The sequence below is a fragment of the Pecten maximus genome, chromosome 10, assembly GCF_902652985.1.
Source record: "Pecten maximus chromosome 10, xPecMax1.1, whole genome shotgun sequence".
Taxonomy (NCBI): Eukaryota; Metazoa; Mollusca; class Bivalvia; order Pectinida; family Pectinidae; genus Pecten; species Pecten maximus.
Window position 1 is genome coordinate 24,746,564 of NC_047024.1, and position 13,695 is coordinate 24,760,258.

At 32.4% G+C, this 13,695-nt stretch overlaps 1 protein-coding gene across 1 annotated transcript in view; it reads left to right on the top strand.

The window, feature by feature from the left end:
• LOC117335790 overlaps window positions 1–13,695 on the top strand; it is a 34,620-nt gene continuing 20,925 nt past the window's right edge. Inside the window, exon 1 of the mRNA XM_033895980.1 lies at window positions 1–66. The gene's annotated coding sequence lies outside the window, so the exon portion shown is untranslated. The remainder of the gene's footprint in view (window positions 67–13,695) is intronic.

Consider the following 13,695-nt stretch of genomic DNA (forward strand, 5'->3'; position numbering starts at 1 on the left):
ATCGTGGGGAGTGTAAGATACAGGTGGTGTTCAGCAGGGCCAGGGATAACACATACGCTTGTTGACGTAAGTGTGATTATATTATCTTAATTTTACCTTTAGCAAAGCACGATAATAATCAGACGATTTTAAAAGGATCGTGTTCTACTCAATATATATAATACAATTATAAAGTAATTAACGGTATAAATTGATGTTATTGGTGATGTTATTTGTGTTATTGAGGTTCATTTATGATGTATGGAATACTTACACAGTATATAGGTTATAGCGATTCTTTAAAAATTCACGTGTTGTATCTTCGAAAATTTCCATGACGTGTGGTAGTATAGCTAGAGCTCTGATATCATGTTATCTACAAAATTGGATAGACTTTGCTGTTCCATAATTATGATGATTCCATCATTCCCTCTCTTTTCTTAGAATTAGGTCCTGTATATCCAGAATATAACTGGTTCGAAATACATTGTATCACTTATCATTCAACCTTTAATAACTTACACTTAGTGGAACCAGAAAGGTTACACAGTTATTGTAGTAACAATATGATTAGTTCACATCATACGCTTATATTACTTATTGAATACCAGAAATCATGTTTGGTAACAATATGAAAATTACTCAGGATACTGTATCTTGTCACGATTTTGCATCCTTACAAGAGTTAATGTCACATTAATAGTCTACATGATGTCATATCACATAGAATTAACAGACTAATCTTTTGTTAAATGCACCTTCCCCTCTATATATGATCAGACCCATTCTGATCTCCTGAATTATTTCCTGGACCTTTTTGGCCCCTAGCATCACTGACTAGTTCTAGAACAAAAAACGAAAAAAACTGTATGATGCAGTTTTAAGTTCATTGCGTGACACATCTTGTATATATTACTAAATTCATATTTAAAAGTCTTGTGCGTCTTTTAAAAAAATCATTTTGTATTCATTATTCAGCATATACCAAGGTGTTTTTCACTCATGGCCTTTATGCAATCTTTTTACTTTTTTTTTTTCTTTTTGCTTACATTACATGAAATCCAGTCGGTCAGAACATTATTCAGACAAATGGAATACATGTACCACACATGGAAGATAGAATAGTGGTGGCATGCATTGCCCTGATGGCAGCAGATCAGTTCTGTCTTTTTCTCTAACCTTGAAAATTTTATTGAAGAAACTTTTACGTATGGACATGATATGTATATAGCAGGTCAGGTTACTTGAATAATTTACTAAAACATACAGGGACAGCAAATATGGAAATTGTTAAGTTAACTTTCGTTATATTTTCATTTTTGAACTCCTTTTTACATTCTTTTCTGCTTCCAATAGTGTTCTTTTTAGTTTGTATTGTAACATTAAATAACCATAACTGTATACCTGGAAACTTTCGCTTTTACACAAAATCTTCTCGGGAAAAAAATGGCGAAATCTAAACGACTATGAAAGTAGACAGTATTTTTGTTTAACTTTTAATAGTAATTGATCTATTTACTTCCGTAATACAGCTGGTTGGCATTCTTATTCTTTTAGAATGAAAAAGATGACAATATTTATTTGATATGATGTTATTAAGTATAACATGTTTTAATTGTGTTAGAACAAATCTAGTCTCCTCGATAAAATCAAATTAACACAGGTGATGTGTATATTAACCAGGTCACAGATCACGTTTTCAATTTTGATCCATAATATGTATAGCATCTAAAACAGATATGTATATATCTACAGGCAAAACAACATTATTTACCAACACTGAAAACCATTAATAACCATTCATTTATCAAAAATATATTTTAGAATTAATTTCTAACATTCAAATATACAAGTATTTTGATAAACTATGTAAGATCACGAGGTTGTAGCATATTTGGACGGTTAATGTAAAAGAACTGAACTATGTTTTACATTTTAAATGAACATGTGTATTTCTTTGTGGAATTGAATGCATCTTTTGAGACAGAATAAGAAATTTCATGCATTTCTCAAGTTATTCTTAATCTTTAAAAGCGTTTCGAAACTAGGAATGTCGCTGAAAAAGTCACTTTTCATGTTTGGGACACAGAAATGATGGTCGTTAGTCGCGTCTGACAGGTGATCGCATAAACCAGGTCACTGGTATAAGTAAATGACGTTGCGAGGGGAAACTACGGTCGTATATGAGAGGTGTCGATTAATTCAGGTTGGCGCTAAGGCAGGTTTGCCTGTATTTCATTTAAAATTCAGACAACGAATATCATTAGAGGACTAAGAAATAACTTAATATCTTGGAATGAAATTCTACTAACAAATGTAGAGTTCACAATTAAATGAAAACTCTAACCTTTGCCGGGACATTTTAATTACCATTATGACAGATTTAATTACCAACGGAATACACTTATTGACCTGGATACAGATACGCCAAGTTACATAGCTAAGCGACATCATCAGGTCAAATTTTCCAATTATTTACTTGACAACCACGACGCATTGTCCAGGTATTCAAATTTAGAATATAATGTATGTAATGACATTCAAAAAAGTCAACACATAGTAAATACATGCTTCATATAATTACAACATAATGTTTGAAGGAGGAATTGGCATTGATCAATTAATTCTGATACAGAAAAATCCTAGTCACATGTTCATGGTATGTAGTGCTAGGTGTGTCATTCTAGCAAAAAAAAGTACGTACTTATTCGTTAAACTCTATATTAGCATATAAACTGTGCATTTTAAATTACAGGATTACCACATGAAAACATGCATGAATTTATTTGATTGACATTTTATTTGTTTCCTTAAACATCGTTTTTGTTTTATTATCTCATTTTACCCAAACAAAATTATAGCATGAATTATTCTTTTATAATTCCATATCCCAAGCAATAATTAATACATAAAGCACACAGCTGATTAAATCATACTTGCTTTGTACTAAATTAATGTCATTTACGGCATAGGAGTGTGTAATGTGATTTTAATATGTTCTTTAATGTCCTCTACCAGACTTGCATAAACAATCGTAATTAAGCAATATGTTAAAACAATAATTAAATGTGACATGTATTATTCGGTTACACATGGTGATGCGCTTCCCTGTAGACAATCCAGTAATCATCGCTCCCTCTAGATAATCCAGTAATCGTCGTTCCTTGTAGATAATCCAGTAATCGTCGTTCCCTGTAGATAATCTAGTAATCGTCGTTCCCTGTAGATAATCCAGTAATCGTCGTTCCTTGTAGACAATCCAGTAATCGTCGTTCCCTTTAGACAATCCAGTAATCATCGCTCCCTCTAGATAATCCAGTAATCGTCGTTCCTTGTAGACAATCCAGTAATCGTCGTTCCCTTTAGACAATCCAGTAATCATCGCTCCCTCTAGATAATCCAGTAATCGTCGTTCCTTGTAGACAATCCAGTAATCGTCGTTCCCTTTAGACAATCCAGTAATCATCGCTCCCTCTAGATAATCCAGTAATCGTCGTTCCTTGTAGATAATCCAGTAATCGTCGTTCCCTGTAGATAATCTAGTAATCGTCGTTCCCTGTAGATAATCCAGTAATCGTCGTTGCCTGTAGATAATTCAGTAATCATCGTTCCCTGAGATAATCCAGTAATCGTTGTTGCCTTTGCATAATCCAATTATCATCTCGAATACTGTTGATGATTTTCGTCAAAGATAGATACTTCAACCATTGTTCTCCCGATGGATAATTTACCCAACTTTCCCGCGAATAGATAATCCAACACTAAGACACTAATTGATGATAATCATTCATAATCGTATCAGTAGATATACTGGCTAGTTCTATATTAGGAGATAATCCATCCCCAACAAGAACAAAACCAACACCATAATCACAAATATGTCAAATCTAGTTGATAATACTATAGACATCGTCGATTCTAGTAGAAACATGCAACCATGCTCGTTCAAGATAAAACATTATTTTACCTACTTATCCCAATATGATTTAAGGGATGAAATATATATGGATTATTGGAACAAATTGCATATAAGAATGTCAATTCACACCATGCAAACTTTGATCAGCTTAATTAATTCTTGCGTAAAGAGGTTACAACCTTGTTATATGTTCAGTTTATATATGTTACGATGAAACACCACATACATATGCAGTATTGTTTTATATCAAATTTATGTTAATTTTCCAACCAATTAATATTGTAAATGACATATATGGGTGACCCTTGGTCACAATGCCTATGAAGTAAGGTAGAGTATAGTCTTTAGAAAGTATACTTAATTATCATGATAAGTTATACTTAAATGACCTTAACATGACGGATAGTGTAGATTTAACATTGTAATAATGTCAGCTACAGTATAATGTGGCTCAGCTAAACAGTTTATAAGAAAACTATACATACCCAATTGTTATTGTGAAAATACTTCTTTTACATACAAAAGATAAATACTAGACTTTTATAACTAACGACACAGTCTTTCTGTATACCTGGACTTCCGTACCACCGTAAAAGGCTGTAGATAAAGTAATGTGTTATTGACTTTTTTTGCCTGGTATATCCTTGTTTTATGTTAATACTTTGGTTAATCAGTACGGCTTCCGTATAGAATGCCTTAAGGGGGCAACATGACAAAGTTACTAATTCTGGACGACCATGTAGGTCCAGGAGTGAAAACAAATATACTTATCGTAAACCACCACGAGGTGTAAAAGTCCTATTATGAGGGAACTTGCTGTACAGTGTCATTTTTGCATTTGGCTTTTGTATATCAAGACCTATGGATGAAACATATATGCTAATGCTCAACTCAAAGGCCAACATCTAGGCAGTAACGAGGAAGCCATTAGAAATAGCATGCTTAAAAATAAGAGTTTAGACCTGAAATTTAATTGCCTTGTATGAATCATGCATAGAGGAAACCATATATACTTTTTTCGTACTACATGCAGAATGTCAAGAATTGTGGGAATAGGCCGGTTCCACAAATCAACTAATGGACTTCACGACAAAGAAATATATTCAACTATCTATAACATATACATTTATAAGAAATACGTTACATAAACAAATAGACAATGCTTACACGCCCACTCACTCGACTATACAATATACCATATAGATAAATTGATATAAACCCTACATAATCAATTAATTATCCTATAATTCTCTATAATTATAGATATATTTATCCCGCGTACCCGTGTGATAACATAGGCTTTTCCTGAAGTTGTGCATAACGTTTTTGATGTTAATTCTATTCTTTTTCTATGGTAACCATATGTAGATCACTGTATAGGTAGTAGGTATTTACTGGTTGTCTTGACTCTCAATGTCTCATCAATGTCATATAGGTACTAGATTGGACCAAGGACCTAAAGGCTCCCCAACGCCAACAATAATGTTACAGAGGAACGGAGTCTATATGTACTACATAACCTTCCTTAACAATATCCTGGACAATGATCAGTTAGAATTGTCACCCCCGTTTATGGATATGACAACTATCAGAAATCATCTGTTACATTTCTTCTATCACTTTGAGTTGTTTCAATTGTCTGTTCTCTCTATACATTTCCTTTACTAACGCCTATTTAGACATTGTCTCAATATTGACCTTGGTAAAGTTTGTTCGCCTGAGCGAAAAGAATAATTGGTTTACTGTCCCTTGATTCAACAAAGGCAGAAGAAATGGTTAGCCATGTGCAAGGATATCTTCACTAGGAGGATCCTTTTATCTATTTTTCGTCCGTTTTGCTTTCCTTGCCTTTATTATACTGATATTTCTTTGTCTTCTTACTCCTCTTGGTTTTTACCAAAGACACGCATCTAAAAAACAAATTCAAATAGTTTATACATTATAAAACTACACCAACAGCTGTTTCTCCTCAATGTGAACGTTAGGAGCATCATAAGGTATCTAAGCAAATGTTGTAATATGGATTATGAGCTACTTGTAGCAAATATTTAAATTAAAGAATATTTTGCAGCCTAGATATAAAATGCATGAAGAATTTTTCAACAAAAAGGGAAAATCAGGATTTATATGAAACCATACATAGGTATAATAGTATGATAATAAATCGCAAATGCAATTGTAAGTCCTTAAGTCAGACCTGAACTGTTTTTCTTTCCGTTCTATGGATTTTTTTTTCTGTTCTATAATGTATCAGTTGCTGCGTCTATAATGCTGTTTTAATAGATAAACGAGACAGATTTACATAAGTCCCATTGTTTGATAAAATGTTTTCTATGAAATGTTATTGTGAAATAAAAAAACACTTAATTAAAATCAAACACAAACTTTTAAATACAATTAAACACAAATGTCATAACTTTTAAACATGCGTTAATCCTGTATCGTTTCACATTGACGAATCAATCTTAGATTAAGGTTGTCAATCAATGTCGTGGTCGCTATATCAGATTTTATTCATTAATATTTCAAAGTTGTCGACATTATGATGAAATACATGGAAATTTTCCTTTATAGTCTGTCAATGAATGCATCAATCAAATATTTTTTCATTGTGGATACGGATTAATGTAATCTGCACGCTTTATTTTAACCAATCTATATAGAATAATGATAATGAATAGAGAGTTAAGGATACATCATCTACGGTATATACAATGATCAATCAATCAATCAATTAAATATTTTATTCCAGTGTCACACATTTTGACAAGTCAAAACATTGTGTACAAACATTAAGAAATATCTACCTATACCGCCGTCATGATTGCTCCTCACAAACAATGCATAAAATGGCACCCACAATATAGAAATACAAAAGTGTATACCTAATTAACACAAACAAATTAAAAAAAAAAAAAAGTAAAAACAGCGTACTGATAATGATAACTTACAAGACCGAAAGTTGCATTAAAAATCTAGAGGCTGGGCACAATATGATTTCTTCAAGCACAATAAATTATTTATCGACTTTAAACTTAACAGTTTATCAAATGTTCAATGCATCATATTGTCTACTTGACGGAGTAGCCTCTTTAGGAAATAAGTTATACTATATTCAATATAGTATACGGCTGCCCCCTTTTAACAAGGGGTATGCCAAGATTTTACAGCCATTCACATTGTTTGGTATTTTATTCTGCAACTTTGGAGCAAACAGAGCTCGAGGATTGGATAAGTTTTTGTAGTAGTTTTATATAATATTAAAAATTACAGGTAAGTGTTACAGAGGAAACCTATTGTACTAAAAATTCCCTGATAAAATTTGATTAGTATTGAATAAATATGTGACACATATAATTGTAAAATTCACATTAATGTATACACAATATCATTCTAACCTTTTAATGAGGTCAATAGTCAGTATATAGTTTTATTAACCGACCAAAAATGTTGAGACCTCCATGTATCAATCACAACGAAAAGTCGAAACTATTTTAACATATAATGACAAATTCTAAGACTGGCAATTAAGAGTGTACACAAAGATACGTCATCATTTACCATTATTAACTAATTAACAACGTAACAAAAATGCCACATAAGCCAACCAATAAAACAATACACCAAGAACACATTAAATTTCAATATATATGTAATTTCTTTCAGAGTTATTGCTTGCTTATCATGTATGTAAATTATGTAAATATTGGACACTGTTTGGTAATCACATGTGAAATATATTCAGAATAAGGAACACACGGTATTTTTTTCATCAACGGTCGGTCAATATTACTTTCTTTGAGAATCACATTTAGCCAATCAAAAAGAAGAAAAGCATATAATTTTATAATAATGAACGTATAATAATTTTGGTCTGGTAGAATAAGCCAACTGTCATCTTATTAGTGATAAATGCAGTACCCGGCTCAAACCTGTTACCTATTGATAGAAAGACAAAGTGACCGAATGAAATACTACATATATATTTAGATCTATCAAACCACATTGATACAAAACTGAAAGATCAAGATAAGAGAAAATAGATGTAAGGACAAAGGATTGTACAAAGAACACATATGATATTAGTATCTTCCAAAAGAAATTTAGATTTAGATACATTAGGGCAAAAATGAATTAAACTGGACCTTACAGCTGTTTTGTCCTTCTAGGACTTGTCAGTGATACTGAGGGCCTAAAGTATTGATAAGAGGACGCAAAATAGGTCATAAAAATGTCTCAGTCTGGATGGAGAGCTGCAAAGACCCTTCATTCTTTTGATTTGGTCATTTTAAAAATTGGATTTAAACTACGACATATACCGGTATACATGTTGAAGAAAAGCATTAAAGTTCATTATTTATTTGAAATATTCAATGCATTTATTCCTAAAATGATAAACATATGTATTTATCACATTATTTTTGCACATTTAAAACTTTCATATTTATATATAGATGTATTTTGGTGTGAATTTCATATAATTATCAATTTACCGACGCTGTGTGTGGCATTTAAATAAATTTAAACAGGTAACGTTTCCTAGTGATGGAAATGGCACATTTTATCGTTATCCTGGCGCGATTGCAGTGAGTAACGTCGAATGTATGTGATTTCGTAACGACATAACATATCAGCGCAACGAGGGAAATTACGATGACAAATGCCAGGTGAAAAATTTACATAGAATGCATTCGCCTCAAATAGTTATACATGCACAACACCACTACAGAAGAGGAATAAATTAGGAATTGTATATTTGATCTTCATATTAAACATGAACGGAATAGATAAATAAGTAATCTGCATATGTTAGTTCGGATAAGAATTTAACAGTATGTAAAATGGCATCTTAAGTGATAATTGTGAAAAACAATGATCTTGTTAGATTTCCAAGATTCTAAGCTAGGGGGGAAATACATTTTTTAGGTTAAGTTATAAAAACAGAAATCTTGGTTTTCTGGACACCTGCATAAACAAGACATTATCTTGAATTCTGTTGTATGTATGGGTAATATAAATACCTGCTTTAGTTTACTATAATGTGTGGACATTCAATACTGTCGTAATCAAGTAATCCAATGAAAGAAATTGTTCAAATCATGTAAACTTAATCTATTTTATTACAACTACAACATTGCTCCTGACTTACAGAACAGGAACACGACTCTTTTTTTTTTTTCTTTTTTTTTTTACAAAATCATGCATCAACTCGTGGCCGGAAACATAAATATCGTCATCCCTGCAGACCACAGGACACGACAAGAAGAAGCCTTAACTATAGACATATACAATCAAATAAAAAACATACATAATTACTCATTTTCCCATACGACATAATGCAATAGGACATCCTTCCAATTACAATCTCTTAAAGCACCACATTATCATAATTTAAAACTAAAGCATATCAGACACATACCAACAAAAGAGAGTCTACCTAGTTTGTAGTGCCTGTTTATCTTGCACTAACAAAAATAATGTTTTTATGCATCACTTTTAAAGTTACACACACGACCATCTTCTGTCGTTATAGTCATCAACTGAAACAAACCTATACTGAATACTCTTGCTGGTCCTGATGGAAACGCGCGATGGGGCTTACTGTGGAAATCGGAGTTTCCATTCCAATCGTTCTTATCTCACCACTTTTCCTTTAGAGTCATCATAAGGCGATGAAGTTTTGTTTAACGTTGTAGGACATCATTCTATCTAGCAAATCACATAATAAAACTAATATAGATAATAGGGATTTGGACCATGAAAGCAATATTTCATAGATAATCGTGTGATATGGGGAAAGAGCACATGCCCATGTAACCGACAAATGACACTAGATGTCAGGTAACTGTCAAAAGGTGTTGGAGAATTAAATGCACTGTAAAATACAAAACGTTCTGACAATGTCATTAATTACAAACTAACGATTAACATAACTAAACACTTACAGTACAGAAAGGTGCATAGAGCAATACACTGTTGTCATCAACAAATATTTCGATAGATTTTAATTTAACAGAACATGACAAATCTTGTACAACACGACCTAAAGTGAGTTCCCCTGACTAATTTGGTGCAAAGACCAGTGTATGACAGTTTAGGAATGTCAAACTCTTTTAATTTAATCTTTCAATATATATGCTAGTTTCCTGCTTTGCAACTAGCTTGTGTTTGCATCCAAAGATTTTTTGATTTTTTTCTTTATTTTTGTTTTTTGCTGGGGTTTTTGGGGGGTTTTTGAAGAAAAATGAAATAATGTTATGTCACAATCAAATGGACGACATTGCTCATGAATATGAAAAAAAAGATCGTTACAGATCGGCAAACAACATGCTAATTTTTATAATCAAATCATGAAGTTTACCTTTCTTGATTGCAACACCTGCGGTGTGTACTTTTATTGGATTTGATATTCAAAGATGTGAATGCTGACAGCCAAATCTACTTTTGACGGCTTCGTGACACTGCCAAACACATACAATCACTCGTGTTGGCTAGGACGGACTTGTTGGCTAGGACGGAAGGGCGCGAGTATGGTACCATCAACTTCCTTCTCCGATGTCCCCTTGTTTAATTTCCTCATTGCTTTACATGGTGTGTGTTCTTTTTGTTTTTTGTTGGTTTTTTTTCTTCTTCTTTTTTTTCACTACCCTTCGTCCTTTATCCTTTTGAGTTGTTAAATCGTTTGATTTCTATGTGTCGTCGATGAGGTAGAAGACATTTATCCATTCAGTACATCTCGTTTTTTCTACCCTTTACAATTTCCAAGGAACTTTTTATTGATTCTTCATTTGTCCATATCTTTATCCAGCGGTATAACGTATACGATCGACAATATAGCTCAACCCTCAATTTTCAGTCATAAATCACTCATCCGGAACTGTGATATAACGAGAAAATGGTTACGAAGGTCACAATCGTCTTCAGCTAATTAGGATTCACTCATGTAAGGTACTAATACATCTATATATGAAAACCATTGTTAAAAATAATTACAAATTATATTTTAATCAACTGCACACAATGTAGAATTAGTATTTGAATTCAATTAACACTGATAACTAAGGAGGACACGCATGGAAACATTCCTGTGTCTCGCTCACACCTGGAATTTTCTTGTTAACTACCGCATTCATTTTGACAACGCCTGCATTCGCATAACTATGTAATACATGTAGTTGATGATGTAATGGTAGCATTGTTTGATTCGGTAAAAAAGGCAGCTATTTCAATGATTTGATTATAAATGCAAACCGGAACTCGTCTATTGTGCCGCGCGTGATTAAGATACAGATAATATATGATTGCGGCTTTATACGTTTCTTCACAGGACAAAAGCCAAAAACATCCGCCATAGACATCAATGACAATAAACGGTATAGGTATAGGTATATCGTTTTATTTACGATAGGTAATGGATACAAATCCACCGTCTATTATACAGTACGGTTCCTCAATTCTTTAGATGTTCAACGAGATTGTTGTATTTTCTTTATCGCACGTGTCAAATCATCAGAAAATAGAGGAACAGAAACTCTCGAAATTTAAAAAATATCTGTGTCCAACCAGAACTAAGGTATATATATTGGCATAAAAAATGAAAGAATAACACTGGCAGAATATCTAGGCAAAAAATAATAGTTAAAATATCGATTTTTTCATAAGTGCAGTAAATTAAGCGTGTGAAACGTTAAGAAAATGATTTCGTTTTCTATCAAAAAGGCAACAACAGGGGACCGCCTAAAATGAATAAACTGTACTGTTTATAGTTTTTATCTTATTTATCATGCGATATTCTAACGGATAATAACACGATAGTTTAAAATACATAATTATAATGAATAAATGAGTTTCAGCTTACGACTGAATCAAACGGTAATTAATCTTCATCTCCGCATATCTAATTTGGAATTGTTGCGCAACAACAGTTTAAGTCGGTCGTGTTTGTTAAACAATAAAGCATTATGAAGAGTTGTACCCTATTAAATGCTTAAATCAATACAGACAAATAAGATTTCGTCTCGTTTAGACAATGAAACTCATTAATCTACCTTGAAGTAGGAGAGATGACAACGGTGTCGCGGTGACAGAATAGAATACATGTATTTCTAATGATAATCACAATCGTATAATCGTCCGCATTATTCAAAGGAATATGGCCGCTGGCTTCCAATACTGGGGGTCGTCTCAATCTGTTACACACTAGCCTCCAGCACTTGCTCGTCCATATAAGTAACGTTTGATACCGAGACAGGACCGTAGATCCACGTTCCAGGACAGAAAAAGTTATGTCAATACAATAACTTAAGTAATCATTAAATGCAAATTTATCATTTCAAACATTCCACGTGCTGGTAATCGATTGCAGATGTCACATTGAAACTTCGGCACTCAGATTCGATTATGAAGACTGGGATAGTTATATGACCAGTTTGTGATTATAGTTTATTGCGCTTGTGTGACGATCCGCCTTTGACATTTGATTTTTGATGTTGCTGAGAGCCAAACATATGCGACGTGATTAAGTTATTTTAGCCAATCAAAGTAATCAAGAAGTCAGATAGAAATAAGGCTAATTTGTTTTGACGCCAAAATGTATATACATTGCTAAGAATTAATTAGCTCGTACTTTGAACTTATCATAATATGTACACTCCTAAAAACCTAACCTCATTTAGAGATCACTAACACATTGTACCAAAGCTCTAAACACCTCCAACGGATATTAATTATAACAGGTACGTGCAATTTTCACTTAATTAATTAAAAATAATTTTTTAATTATGCATAATATTCTTTACAGATATTTTTTTTCAAATGTTTATTTAAATAAGTTTTCGTTTAGAGATAAATGTAACCCTTGTAATTGTACGTGTGATAAAAATGGAACACAGCACGGATCCCATGATTATTTTTTTTTTAAAGAAAGGTGAACAATACGTAACACGTTCATGTATAAATAATTTCTCCGTATGATATATCATTTGGGGAGGCTTCATTGGCAGTCTAAAAAAATACTATACATTTGTGAAGAAAATAATGTGTTCTCTTGTGCCATATGAAATATGATTATATAAAGTACTTTCAAGCACATTTCTAAAAGCTGTGAAAATATAGCTTCTTGCCATATGAAAAGGCTATTACTGTAAAATGAATACGTTTAAAACGAAATCATGTCTAAAATAATCATGAATTACATAAAGCATCAAGTTTATAGTTTTACCAACATTTGAAGTTTTTTGTTTAATCTCTCTCGTTGTCCGTCATAAAGAATGCATATACTCAGTGGTTTATTTTCTTTAAACCACAAAATGAGATCGTGACTATGAATCTGGAGGGATTAAAAATCATGACTAATTTTTTTCTTACAAAAATGTTAGCTATTGTTTCCGGTATTGAATCAACATCCTAGATGTCATTATCTATTACTAATTTTAGAATCATGAACTTGTGCATAGAAGACTCATCGGCTACTTTTTATATAAAGCAGGAAACCTTTATAAATAGTCTGGTATAACATTGTTAAATTCAGTTAGATTAATTTCTGCAGGTAAGATTTCCCCCCATTTGTATGATGTGTGATATTTAAATATAATGTTGTAGGAGTCTGATACAGTATCTAATATCTTCAGCAACTATACGATGTTTAATTAGTGAGATTGTTTATATGAAAAAGTATCGTGTGATCAATGTTAAATCTGTATTGAAAATGTGAAATAATTTTAACATGATATGTAATACTGTAAACCAACTAACATTTCGCGATATCTTGGCCGATTATTAAGCTTCATCTTATGTTG